We start from the raw sequence: 14,262 nt of genomic DNA on the forward strand, positions 1-14,262 counted from the left end.
GATTCTGAGTGGAAGCAGAATTTGTGCTTTTATTTAAGTGTAATTTTTTTTTTTAGGCTTCAGCAGTCAGTGTATTCTGTTTTTCAGTATACTATTTTCATGTAATGTAGTATAGTAAATTGTATATGGCATGGATTATATGAGCTGACCTATATATTATAGATGTGTATGTCTATATTTATATATAACTATGAATTTATCAAGTGATAGAGGTATGTGTGTAGCAAAGTTCTATGAGTAGGAAATGAAATATTTGAACCTTATTTGACTTCAGTTCATTTTACTTCCACCTAATCTTCAAATGTAGAATGTGCTATTAATCAGCATGAATCTAAGGCTTAAAAATCAAATATTTAGTCTCTAAAATTAAGCCTGTTTTTTTTATCTGATGTTCAAGAGTACAAAAATACTTTCTAATATGGAAAACTACCTGGCTAAGTTAGAGCCATGAAAACAGCAATATGCATCAAATCATTAGTACCTATCAAAGAGATAGTTCAAAGATGGCCTGTCTAGGACAGGTTTACAATTTGCTGACATCACAATTTAATTCTTACATAAAGACCAAATGTAGTGGATATATCTAAGATCAGGTATTATACTAACTTGTGTCTTTTTTGTTTATTTTTGAGATCTAAATTAAATTACAATATTTTTCAATTCCCCTTTCTCCCTCCAAACACTTTCATTTACCCTTCCCCATTTTTCTTCAAGTTAAAGGCTTCCCTTTTCACATGTATATCCCTAAGTATAATGTGGGTTCTTTATGTTTTCAGGGCTGAGAGTGTGACACACCATTGGTGTATCCTTTACTTGGTAAGGCCACCTACCTTTACTCATTTGCCTGTAGTTTTTTGTATAGATTTAAGCCTTCATGGGCTATTCCCTGTCCAGTTTCACATGTTATTTAGTGTCATCCTTGTTCATCTCATATTTGGGCTGATAGTTCTTTCTCCAAAATTTAAAGAACATCTATAATAAAAGCCCCAATGTAACAGGAATCTTAAAAGTTCTTATTAATAAAATCAAACCTGAGGCCAGTTATTGGGGTAAACACTGGAAGATCAAAGAGACAGAATAAGCCATAGCTCTCACCTCACCAGTTCCTCAGCTGGTCTTGTTTCCCCAGACTGGAAGCCTCTGAGTCCTCATCCAGAATGAAAACCAGCTGAACTGTGCTGCTTCAAAGCCTGAAAGCTTAACCAGCTGAATGCTTAACCAGCCACATGCTTAACCAGCCAAAATGCTTCTAGGTTCTGGTCCTCACGCCTTATATACCTTTCTGCTTTCTACCATCACTCCCTAGGATTAAAGGCTTGCTTTCTGGGATTAAAGGCATGAGTCTCCATGCCTGGCTGTTTCCAATGTGGCCTTGAACTCATAGAGATCCCAGATGGATTTCTGCCTCTGGAATGCTAGGATTAAAGGCGTGTGCTATCACTGCCTAACTAGTGGCTTTTCTGTTCTCTGACCCCAGATAAGTTTATTAAAGTACACAATATTTTGGGGAACACAATACCACCACACCCCAATACCAGACATGAGAAACCTCCCCCTTAAGTTGTTAACCAGGTCTGTACAAAAAGTCTCAGAAAACATACAGCATATTGCTATCACTCTTGGCTACTCCCAGAGTCAGAGAGTAAATTCCTATTGCTGAAGACACTGTGTACCTGACAAACAGGCCTCAAAGACCCCAAACTGGAACTGAAATAATTTGTGTCATTCAAAGGTAGCACCAAGACATGGCTAAAAATAATGGTCATGGGGTTCATGTCAGAACAGTGACATAAGCAACAATTTCATCCAAGTATTTCCCCAAGGAGAACAAATTTCTAGGTTTTCTTTCATCGATTAATTTTGCTCTGACCTTGAAGAGGTAATTTAATCCCAATTTTCATTTCATGTAAATATTAGGGTGTTCGGTCTTAAAACTCATGTCTATTAAGTAGACAATGGCTCAGATCCTTCCAGGTGTAAGAATGACTCCCCAAGTGTAAATTACACTGTTCTAACTACACTAAGCCACCAGTGCCTGTAAAGCAGTGAATTACTGATCTACTGAACTAAATGTCCCCTAATGACTTTAGAAGAGTCAAGCTGTTTTAAAATTATGCCGCTTACAGACTACGAGTTTGATAATGTTCTTTACAAAACACGAGAAAGAGCTTACTTCCTAGATGTGGCATGTTTTTACACTACTGGTTCAAAAACAAAACTGACGGCAATCTCCAAAACTAATTAGATTGCACAATATACCCACTGCTGTTAATTTATGAAATGAATTTTAAAAGACGGAAAGACGTGCAAGCTAAGGGTACTGTTTCAATTCATCATGCTAAAGGGATTTCTTAAGCATATAGCAAAGTGCGTCCCAAAACACTTGGAAACAGAAGCCTTGTCAAAATACTTGCTAATTGGTAATATCTAAGAGCCAATTCTACAGAACATTGCTATCTTCACTTTTAAACAGTTCATTTGCAAGGTTGCAGTATCACTCTATTATCATGGAATAGCTTTTTGTGGGATTTTATTTTGTACTGAAAATACAGCACATTTTAAAACAAGCATTCATTATTATGAATTAACTAGTGGGTCATATTCTGTGAACTTCATATTGATAGTACAGTGTATTTCTGTGTGAATTTACTTTTGAATACATTGTTGAAAGTAAAGGATCTATAAACCCAAATTAACATCTTATGGCTGTGGCTAAAGTTTTCCTGCCTTGCCCACAGTCAGGAAAATTCTCTGTCACCCGCCAGTCCCACCTCTGCTCAGACCCAACCAAGTAAACACAGAGACTTATATTGCTTACAAACTGTATGGCTGTGGCAGGCTTCTTGCTAACTGTTCTTATAGCTTAATTAATCCTTTCCATAAATCTATACCTTGCCACGTGGCTTGTGGCTTACCGGTGTCTTCACATGCGGCTTGTCATGGTGGCGGCTAGCAGTTTCTCTGACTCAGCCTTCCACTTCCCAGAATTCTTCTCCTCCTTGTTCCACCTATACTTCCACCTGCCTGGCCACTGGCCATCAGTGTTTTATTTATTGACCAATCAGAGCAACAGATTTGATATACAGACCATCCCACAGCATATGGCCATTTTCTTTGGTTTCTCTTTGTCCTGTCTGATGCATGTAGCAGAACCTGAAGAGTGTACTGTTAACTGACCTCTCCACTGAATGGTCTTGGAGTCACCTTAATTCTCACAATTGCTTCACAGGCAAGAAACTTCTCTCTCTCTTCCAGAGATATACCCACGCAATAAAAATAAATAACAACAAATAAAGAAAGAGACCATGAATATGAAGAAGAGCACAGAAGGTTATTTGGGAGAGTGTAGAGTGTGGTAAGGCAAGGGGAGAATGTTGTGATTGTGTTATAATCTTAAATTTCAAAGGAAAAAAGGTAATAAAGGTTATAGCAGTATTGTATAACAGTTTCCTCTGAAATTGAAACAGTTGGTCTTGCATGAAAGTTTCTTAAGCAGGAGACAAACAGCTCAAAATAGCTTCAGGAAGTTCCTAAAACTGATCAGATTCACTAGGGCCCTACAGCCTAGAGTAGCAATAAATCTGAATATCACTGGTAGAAAAGCAAAACTGAAAAGACAGGCAAAACTGAAAAGAAGACTGAGAACAGACCAGCGGCCTAGAAGAAGCAGAAACTAGAAGCGCTCCCTGGAAGGATGACCTGGGTACAGACCACCGCCAACCTGTTCAGCTGCCTGAAAGCTGTGCAGTGGGTTCCAGGTTTCCAGCTTTTGTGAGTTGTCACCCACATTGCATTGTGATTTGGCAATGCAACTATTTGTGAGTCATTTCTGCTCCTGTAAGTAACCTCTCAACCTATTCCTGTAAGTAACCCTGTTGTGGAATATTAATTTAAGATGTGTTACATTCGTTTATGCTGTGGAATATTTGTTTAATGATGCAAAGACAAAGACAGGTTGCATTTGTTTGATTAAAATTAGCCTGTGGTCAGGACGCTGAGTCAGGAATGGTAGGGAGGAACCATGTGTGGCGAGGGTTGTTAAGTGTTGAACAGAAGAATACCCTATTTTACAGGAAACATCTGTTAGGAGAGAAGGTTAGCTACTTGTTATTCAGCCTCTCTGAGCGATCAGCATTTTTACCTCAACCTTTGAATCCTGAGTTCTCTAGAGGAATAGAGATCTAGATAAAGGTCCCTTTAGCATCTGTGATAGAGCATGTGCCTGAGGGAACAGAATTTCTGCCTGGCTATGGCCAGCAGAGCCAAACTGCTACTGGTAGCTGTGGAGCTGCAATTGCTGATTAGGACAGCGGTGGCTTAAGGAACAGCTACTGAATTTAATGAAAAACATCATAACCCCAATAAAACTCATTGGTTCACCAAGTTGGACTTTGGTAGTGATCTATAGTTTGGTCTACTGTGGGCTCCCAATCTGGGGCAAGTAGATGTGTGTGTTATGTGTCCACAGAAAAAGTTTTGCCACAAAACGAGCAGATACAACTGTGAAAGAATAGAGTTTGGTATGTAGAGAGATAGCACATTATGTAACTGTTGATTCAGTGGTGATAAATGATTGAAGCCATTTAGCTTCACCACCTGTGCATGCCTACTATTATTATTATTATTATTATTATTATTATTATTATTTTTCTGACAAGGTTTCTCTGTGTTGTTTTGGTGCCTATCCTGGAGCTCACTCTGTAGACCAGGCTGGCCTAGAACTCATAGAGATCTGCCTGGCTCTGCCTCCCCAGTGCTGGGATTGCATCCATATGCACTGAAAGAAATTACTGAAATTTAAAATATTCAATGTCAGGGACTCCTACAGCTACACCCAAAGGACTCTCTAACCTACCACAGAGATGATTGCTCTTCCATGTTACATGTGACTCTATTCTCAACAGGTAGGAAATGAAAACAGCCAACGTGCCACAAACTTATATATGGATAATGAAATTTCATACACACACACACACACACACACACACACACACACACACATACACAAATTACCTTACATGGCAGATGATGGTCCCCTGAGCAGCCATATTTCAGCAAACAGAGACCAGCTCAAGCTGTAGAGTGCTTTCCTTTAAATTATTGAAGGAGAGGTCCAATATTTCCTTCCAAAAAAGTAAAACATTACAAACCATTGCCATTGCTCTAGGCTGCTTACCATGATTTAAAGGTACAACCTCACTGCTGAAGATTCACCACACATTTTGGTTACAGGATTTGAAGAAACACAACTGGTATTGACCTGGAAATTTCTTCCCTGATCACTAACTATTCAAGCTGCTCAAGTACAAAGTTGTTTTTTTACAATGTTAGTGTAACACTAATCTTAAAAGGTCTTATTAAATAAAAACCCAGAGCCAGATATAGGGATGGAAACCTGAGAGATTAGAGGAATCGGAAAAGTCACAAGCTAACCTCACCTCGCCAACACCACAGTCTCCAAAGAGACCTACTTCCTGTATACACACACCTACATGCCTTTCTGTTCTGCTATCTCACTTGCTCTCTCTATCTAGCTACATCACTTCCTCTTCCTGTCCAATTCTGTCACTTCTTGTCTTTCTGTACAGGCCTCCAAACCCTTATGGTTAACTAGTGTTTGTATTTAAGGCATGTGCCACCATACCTGGCTCTGTTTCCAGTGTGGCCTTGAACTCACAGAGATCTAGACAGATCCCTGCCTCCCAAATGATAGGATTAAAGGTGGGTAACATTGCCTGACTTCTATCTTTAATATAATGGCTGGCTTTTTTTCTCTGATCCACAGACAAACTTTATTGGATTGCACAAATAAAATATCACCACGTTAGCCAGCAGTAAGCTCTGCAAACTACAATAAGAGCTGTCCTGTCAAGACATGACCAACCAAGATGAAAGACAATAGTATCAGCACAGGACCTTAAAGACCAAGCTCTCGGTACAAAGGAGATTTATTTGCCCCAGAGTGACAAAGGGAAGGGAATATATGATAAAAACAGGAGACAGAGAATGAAAAAGAAGGGGAAGGCAATGAGGGACAGGGGTATTTGTCCTGGGGAGATAAAGGACTGCCTCTGGATAGAGAGGAGACTGACCTAGCCCATTGGAAAATGGAAAACAGTGGTATATAAGGATACAAGGGAAAATCTTGTGTTAGGATAAGGTGTTTAATTTTAATTGGGTATGTTAATTAAGCGAGCCAAAGGGGGCTTTTAATTACTGGACTTCAATTCTTTGATAACTGAACCTCGATACTCAGCCTCAGGAGGAAGAAGTGGCCAAATAAGGGAATAGATCTTGGTGGTTAGCATCAGGAATGTGTTCTAAGGGGTTTAGCAAAGGCAGAGGGAATGCAGAAGGATAAGGCCTACCAGAGCTGTGTTTGTCATGCTCGAGCTGACTAGAGTCCCTTCAAAAGCAATGGAGGCATACACAGTTGTCTGACTGCATTGAACCCCATCCAATAGGAGGGAATTCATGGTTGGAGAGCTCACAGACCATAGGGAAGAACCAACTTCTACAATTATATAAATTAACATGCTATTCAACTGGCTTCTAAATAGCTATCCCTATACCCACAAATTAATACAGAGTTCAACCCTTACCAGAAGTTTAACTCTGCATCAGGTGGAGATTATTACAGAGAACCACAACAGCTCAAATTATAGGGAATAAGTGATTGTGGCATGTCCATCCCTAAACAGAACATGTAAAGCATAACCCACTCCACCAACACTCAGGATCATCAAAGACAAGAAGGCAGGAAGATTGTAATAACAATCAGAAAGGCTGTTTTGAAATATAATCTCAATATGACAGGGGTATTGCACCCATGAACTCTCTACAGCTGTAATTGCCTGCAGAAAATCTGCACAAAATCAAAGCAGTTGGCTATAGGTGAAGTGTTTACAACATCTCACTCCTAATTGAAGAACTATGTCAGTTGATTTCTCCTGTCATATGGAGAGACAGTTTTCTTCATGAACAAGGCCAAAGTAAGCTAACCATACTCTCATGTATATATGGAAAACACTAATTGAATTCAATAGGTTATAGATAGATGATAGATAGATAGATAGATGATAGATAGATAGATAGATAGATAGATAGATAGATAGATAGATAGATAGATAGATAGATAGATAGATAGACAGACAGAAAGACAGATGAGGGCATAGATTTTAGAGGGGGGTAAGAGGTAAGCCTCTGGAGGGGTTGGAGTGGGAGTTACATGTGAGAAGTAGAAATGGTCAAAATTCATTTTAATTAGTAATACAATTCTCAGAATAAAATTAGCTAATAACTTAATCTAAGATTTCAAAGTTGAGAATGTGAAGAATATATAAAAAGGGAAGACATATATAAACACAAAGAGGAAATTCAGATTTTGTGGTTTGAAGAAGATAATCCAGATGTCTGCCAGAAGCCAATACCTAGAGCTATGAGAAGACAAGACTATTATGAATCAGGTGAGACATGAGAAAAAATAGGAAAGGGAGAGACCCCATGTTTTCCTAAGCTCTCTGGAAAGTCTTCACTTCCTGAGACTCTCATATAGCCACTGATAATGGCCATGCTGTCAGCTAATTGCCCAGCTACTGGAAGTTAATAAAACATGGTCTCTGTCTATGAAAGGGCAATGTGATTCAAGTACCAGGCCGAAAACAAAAGTTACGTCCCTGTGGTATTTATGATACTATCAGAGGTCTGAAGTAGGAGCAAACTCAGTACAGGATTAGGAACTTAACGTGTGTTTAGATATTAAGTAGCATTTTGTTTTATTGACAGACCTTTATATACAGAGTTCTATATTAGCTACTATTAAAAAGAAATCTGTGAAAGCAGTAACGTATTTCTTATACACAGAGTTAGTTAGAAAGATGTAAGGATCATAAATTGGGTAATTTTATGAAAATGTAATGGATGTGTGAAATAAGTAAAATATTAAAAGTAGCTTCATGATATTGTGACTCAAATGCTGTTGAAAAAGAAATTTTAGGCTGTTAGGTCTGACAGACAGAGAACCAGACAGAAGACTCAGAAGTTAGAAATCTGCACCTAGAATGTATTTGGACTCATGAGCCATAGTGTCAATGGAGAGAGAGGAAGAGAAATGTGAGAAACATCCTCTGAGTATTTACCAGATGTAAAGATGTGTGTCCAGTGGAATTTGTTAAGGTCTTGGAATCAAATCTTGAGTGGGTTGGACCAAATAGAAAATACTGTGCTCATTGGAGACTGATGAGATCAACTACTATGTGCAGGGGTCCATAAAACAAACAATGGAGCCTGCAACTAGCCTACATAAATGTACCATTAAACTCATTCTTCACAGGTACATAATGAAAAGTCGATACATTACTTTAATGCTAGAGCATTCCATAATGATGTAATGAAAATCATCATGATCCATATATGCAAAATTATAATGCTATCATCGAAAATCTTGACACCAATAATCTGTTTAAAATAAAGTATGCAAAAAGCAATATGAGACAAAATATATACAAAAATATAGTTGAGTTCATTTTGTGTTTACTGTCTACTGTTGGACATGGCTCCTACCATGAAGTGTGGTCAATATATGCAGAGAGACTCCATTGGAAAGAACTTTCCTTTAATGCAGGTGTAAATTAGAGATATTGCTTTGGGATCAGAGTCTGTGTCTACTTCCCCCTCTGAGTACTAGGACCCAGTCTAGTTTAAAATAGTTCAGGACTGTGTGTGCTGCCACAGCCTTATGAGTTCATATATGCCTCTCTTCTGTTGCATCTGGAAAACACTATTTCCCCTCTGGCTCTTAGAATTTTTCCATATAAATGTAATTTATAAATTAAGGATAAGAAATAGTTCATTTGAATGGATCTAAATTATGTATGCCGCCCAGGGTTTATAAATATGTTATAGGTTTGGAATTATGACATGTTCTCCAGCTAAAATTGTTATAATTGTGTACAAAACTTCATGAAAGCATTAGCTTACAAATCAGATTTGGGATAGATAAATAGATAGATAGATACAAACATAAGAAAATATGCCGGGCGGTGGTGGTGCACGCCTTTAATCCCAGCACTCAGGAGGCAGAGGCAGGCAGATCTTTGTGAGTTCGAGGCCAGCCTGGGCTACCTAGCGAGTTCCAGGAAAGGCGCAAAGCTACACAGAGAAACCCTGTCTTGAAAAAAACCAAAAAAAAAAAAAAGAAAATATATGGAAACATACATATGTAATACATGTATACATACATGTATATATTCTTTTCTTCTTTTCTTTTTGATATTTCTTCTCTTTACTCTGTGATCATGTCTGTATTTTACCTTCAGAAATGTGTTTCTTGTATGCAGAAGAGGGATGGATCCTGTTTTCTTGTTCATTCCATTAGTCTGTCTTTTTACTGATGAATTGAGCCCACTGATATTCAGAGATATCAGTGACCAATGATTGTTAATTACTGATTTTGCTGTTGTTGATGCTTGTGTGTATGTGTGTGTGTGTGTGTGTTCTTCTCTTCTTTTTCTTTTGCTGATATGAGATTATTTTCTGTTTTCAAGGTGTACTTAACCTTTTTAGGTTGATGTTTTTCTTCTAATACCTATATCAGTCTATATTTTTGGACAGATATTGTTTAAATTTGACTTTATTATGGAATATCTTGTTTTCTAATTCTATGGTCATTAAAAGTTTTGTTGGTTTTCTGGGTATAGCATGGGTTGGCATCTCTGTTTTCTTAGAATCTTCAGGATATCTGTCCAGACCCTTCTGCATTTTAGAGTCTCTATTGAGAAATCAGGTGAAATTCTAATAGATCTGCCTTCATGTTATTTGATCTTTTTTTTTCTTTGTTTGTTGTGAATGTTTACTATTTTGTTTGTTATATGGCATGGGGACTTCTTGGCACAATCCATTCGGTGTTTTTTTGTTTGTTTGTTTGTTTTTAAAGCTTATTGTACCTTTATAGGAGTCTCTTTCTTTAGGTTAGGAAAATTTTATTCTAAATGTTTTAAAAAAAAATTTCTAGACATTTGAACAGGGAAACATCTTCTTCTTCTATTCCCATTATTCTTACTTTTCTGCTTTTCATAGTGCCCCAGATTTCCTGGATGTCTTTTGCCGGGAACTATTTAGATCTAACATTTTCTTTGACCAAAGTATCTAGTTCTTCTTTCATATCTTCAACGCCTGAGATTCTCTCTTCCATCATTATATTCCTTTGGTGACACTTGCGTCTATAGTTTCTGTACACTTTCCTAGATTTTTTTCTTTTCCAGGATTCTCTTAGTCTATGCTTTTTTTATTTTATTTATTTATTTTTTATTGCTTCTATTTCCACTTTCAGGTCATGAACAGTTTCTTTTTTCCTTTTTTTTCTTTTATTTTTTTTTTGGTTTGTTTTTCTTTTTTTCTTTTTTTTTTTTTTTCAACTGTGTTTGCACTTTCCTGGCTTTATTTGAGGGATCTATTCATTTCTTCCAACTATTTGTTTGTGTTTTCCTTGCTTTATTTCAGGAATTATTTCACTTCTTTTTTTAAACACCTGTAACATCTTCATAAATTTTGTTTAAAGGTCTTTTTCATGTGCTTCAGCTATACTAGAATATTCAGAGCTTGCTATAGTAGATTAGCTGTGTTCTGGTAGTGACATATTGCCTTGACTGTTGTTGACTGTGTTCTTATGCTGGTCTCTAGGCATCTGGATTTGGCATTATTATAAGTCTAGGTGCTGATTTCTGAATTTGTCTTTTCTGGATGGGTATTTGTCCCATGTTTTCTGTTTCATCTTTGGTTTTCTGGTCACTGTGGCCTCTGGATGAGCATGAGGTCTCCACTCGAGTTGAAGCCTGGAATTCTGGCAGCCAGTGTTGTCCTGGTAAAGCAGGGAGTCTCTGGCCCATTGACATATGGGATATTGTGATTAGGAGGACACAGGGTTGTGAATGGGGTGGGCAGGCCCTGAGAGAATGAGACATGGAGAAGTTAGGCAGTCAGGAGCCTTAACTGAACTAGTAGTTTGTAAATCCTGTTCTATTCTAATGAAAGACAGAAAGGAAGTGGATCTGGTTGGTGAGAAGGTGGGGATAAATTAGGAGAAGTTGAGGGAAGGGAAACTGTAATCAGTATATATTGTACGAAAATAATCTATTTTCAATAAAAGTGAAAAAATAGAAATAAATTATCTTCTTTTTCCAATTATTATTATACTAATCATTAATTAGTATAATTAATTATGATACTTCAGTAAGGAGTTAATCAATGCATTTGAGAGATTTGAGAGTAACTTGTGAATATTATTTGTATCTTAATTCAACTGAATGAGAAGAAATAAAATTAAGGCCAAGTATATATTTCAGACATATAAATATTTATAACTAAGTTAATAGTATGTCTGAGATATTCGTCAGTGTTTTGGAAGGAGTGCATTAGTTATTTTTCCAATAACTTTTACAAAATATACCACATATGCAACATAAACCAAAAGCGAAGTATTTCAGTCATTTATTGGAGGATTCAGTCTATCACTATAGAGTGACAGAGCAAAGCAATTCACATCGTGGAGAAGAGGATACAGGCACATCCCCACCCTACTTCCCCTCTCATTTTATTCCATCTTGTGTTCAGTCCAGGGGACGGTACCACCTGCACTCAGTGTGAATCATTCTCCCTTGGTTATTCTTATGGAAACAGGCACATTAATGCACTTACAAGCATGCTGCTTAGATGTTTCTAAATCTAAGTCAGGCTGATAATAAAGAGTCAACATGTAGTCCAATGGCACAGAGTGAAGTGTGACAGCCCACGAATGAGTTCCGCGTGGTGAAAAACAAAGGCTAAGATTCTAAGATTCATCTCCCTAAGAACTTTTGTAGTGCTTTTTACTCAAAATGTTATGACAAATACTTAATATTGAGTTTTATGTGATAATGCCATTAAAATTTTACAAGCTAGAAGTCATTTATTGCTTTTTTTTTATAATGTAGGGGTCTGATAGCAGGCTCTAAACCGATAGTCCATAATCACCTGCATTTCCAGTTAAACTCTATCGATCACATTTTCAATGTAAAACAGAGTATCTGGGAGATATAATACACTTTAAGTTTCATCATGAGACATTTTAGCCTTATTTATGGTGTTCTGTAGCTTAAATTATTGATTTTCACAATACTGTATTATTTTAAATTTGTATCTTTTATTTTATCCTCTCATTTTAATAGAGTTTACCTTGTATTTTAAATCTTGGCAATTTCGTGCTCATAACATGGTATATACATTAGGTTGTATAATCTTGAGTAATGGTGATAAGACATTCTGTTTCACAAATGCATCAACTCTCTGCTCATATGTTCATAAATTACAGAATTTTATGTCCTTTGTTTAACTGGGAAGATTATGTTTTATACGTATGATTCTTAAATTTCATTTATTTTATATTTAGCTACAGGTTTTTTCATATTTCTATTTTAGCTACATTAATAGGAACAGAATGGAATCATTAGATTTTTCTGTGTGTTTTCTTTCCTGAACTTTCTAGTGATAAATGAGATATGCAGTCTATGAAGAGACCTATAGACACCTATTCTTTGAGAAACCAGAAGAATGTTTCTTTTGGGATATTTAATATTGTCCTGTCTGATCATCATTTGTTTTTCTGTCATTGTGTTTCCATGACCTATGCTACAAGCCAGAACTCAACTGTCTAGATTACAGTTGGCAAGAGCACATGAGATCTTAGATTTAGGGATAAATCTACAACAACGTATCTCATGAATTCATGAACAGCTTATTTTTATAAGTTTAAAATTATACATATAATGAGTTAAAGTTTTCTGAATTGTGTACCAACTGCAGTGGTTATGTATTGATATCTCTTCTTTCAAGTCAGGGCCGAAGTTTCTCTTTACTGTACACATTGTTAATTTGACATCCATTGAAAGACATCATTAAATTAACTCTGGATCACATTGAGCTATGTGCCATAACATGAACCAATTCTGCAAAACAATGTGACTTTCCAAGGACTGTTCCAGTGAAGTTTTGATGAACATGAAGACCATTTATTTTTTATTTTTGCTGTGATCTTCTGAACATAAATTTTGGTGGCACACAGAATCAGACTATAAATGGCATGCTAACAAACTTGAAGATAGATGTTCAGAGATGGATATGACATATACAATCAAATAGAAGTTCTTTTTAAAGTTCCTTTTACCATATATACACATTCAAATATTAGTCCCAGTATTTACATAATTGTGTTAATATGAACAACATATATATTTTCAAAGTAAAGTTAATATAGAATATATATATATGTGTGTGTGTGTGTGTATATATATATAGTAGCATTTATATTATAACATAATATCAACTGAATTAAGAAATACTAAAGTATTTAAAAGACTTACTTAAAGTATATCTAGCCTATGAAGCTTTAAAACATTTTTGTAAATAAAGCTCTAAATATTTGCTAATTGGAACTTGTTATTAAGATCACTTATAAGAGCTGGCAGAACCACATTTTAGTGCACTTATATAATGCACTAATGTCATGAAGAAAAATGCAAACGGATTTCAGTTGTTTTAATTTCATTCATGCAAAGGCAAAGTAAAAGTTTTTAAATTAAAAATGATTTTAAGTAGGGTTGATCCAAATTAAGGTAATCTAAGTTTAAGGAATAAACCTTAATAAATTCAGATACTAAGTTTAACGTAAAACACAGGTTTGAAAATTTTAGGAAAAACAAAAATTTTAAAGTATTGAAAATACATTTCTTAGAAAATTATTAATGGTTTAGTATTAGTGAAAGTTTTGAATCTGGAAATATGTATCAATATTTCTACAAGAAGTAAAAGTTTCCTTTAACAATGTATCAATACTCAAACAGTCCCTGCCCCCTGGTTTGGCAGTGAAGGAGCTGAAATGAACCAGACCTCTCTGTTTTGACCATTAAAACCCCTGAAAAGTCAAAAAAAAAAAAAAAAAAAAAAAACAATGTATCAATACTCAACAAAAATAAAATAAAAATTATTTTTTATGTAATGACTGAATACAGATTTATCTTTAGGAGAACTGGTTTCAGTATAGTTTCTGCAAAGAATTGAAGTCCACTAACTTAGCTGAACTGATTTTTGGATTCATGAACAATAAATCACAGGACTAAAGAGATGACTCAGTGGATTTGCTCTTGCAAATGACCCTGCTTCCCTTCCCAGCACACACATGGTGGCTTATAACTGCCTGGAACTCCAGTTCCAAAGATCCTTTGCTTTCAA

This window comes from Peromyscus maniculatus, chromosome 6 (assembly GCF_049852395.1).
Source record: "Peromyscus maniculatus bairdii isolate BWxNUB_F1_BW_parent chromosome 6, HU_Pman_BW_mat_3.1, whole genome shotgun sequence".
Taxonomy (NCBI): domain Eukaryota; kingdom Metazoa; phylum Chordata; class Mammalia; order Rodentia; family Cricetidae; genus Peromyscus; species Peromyscus maniculatus.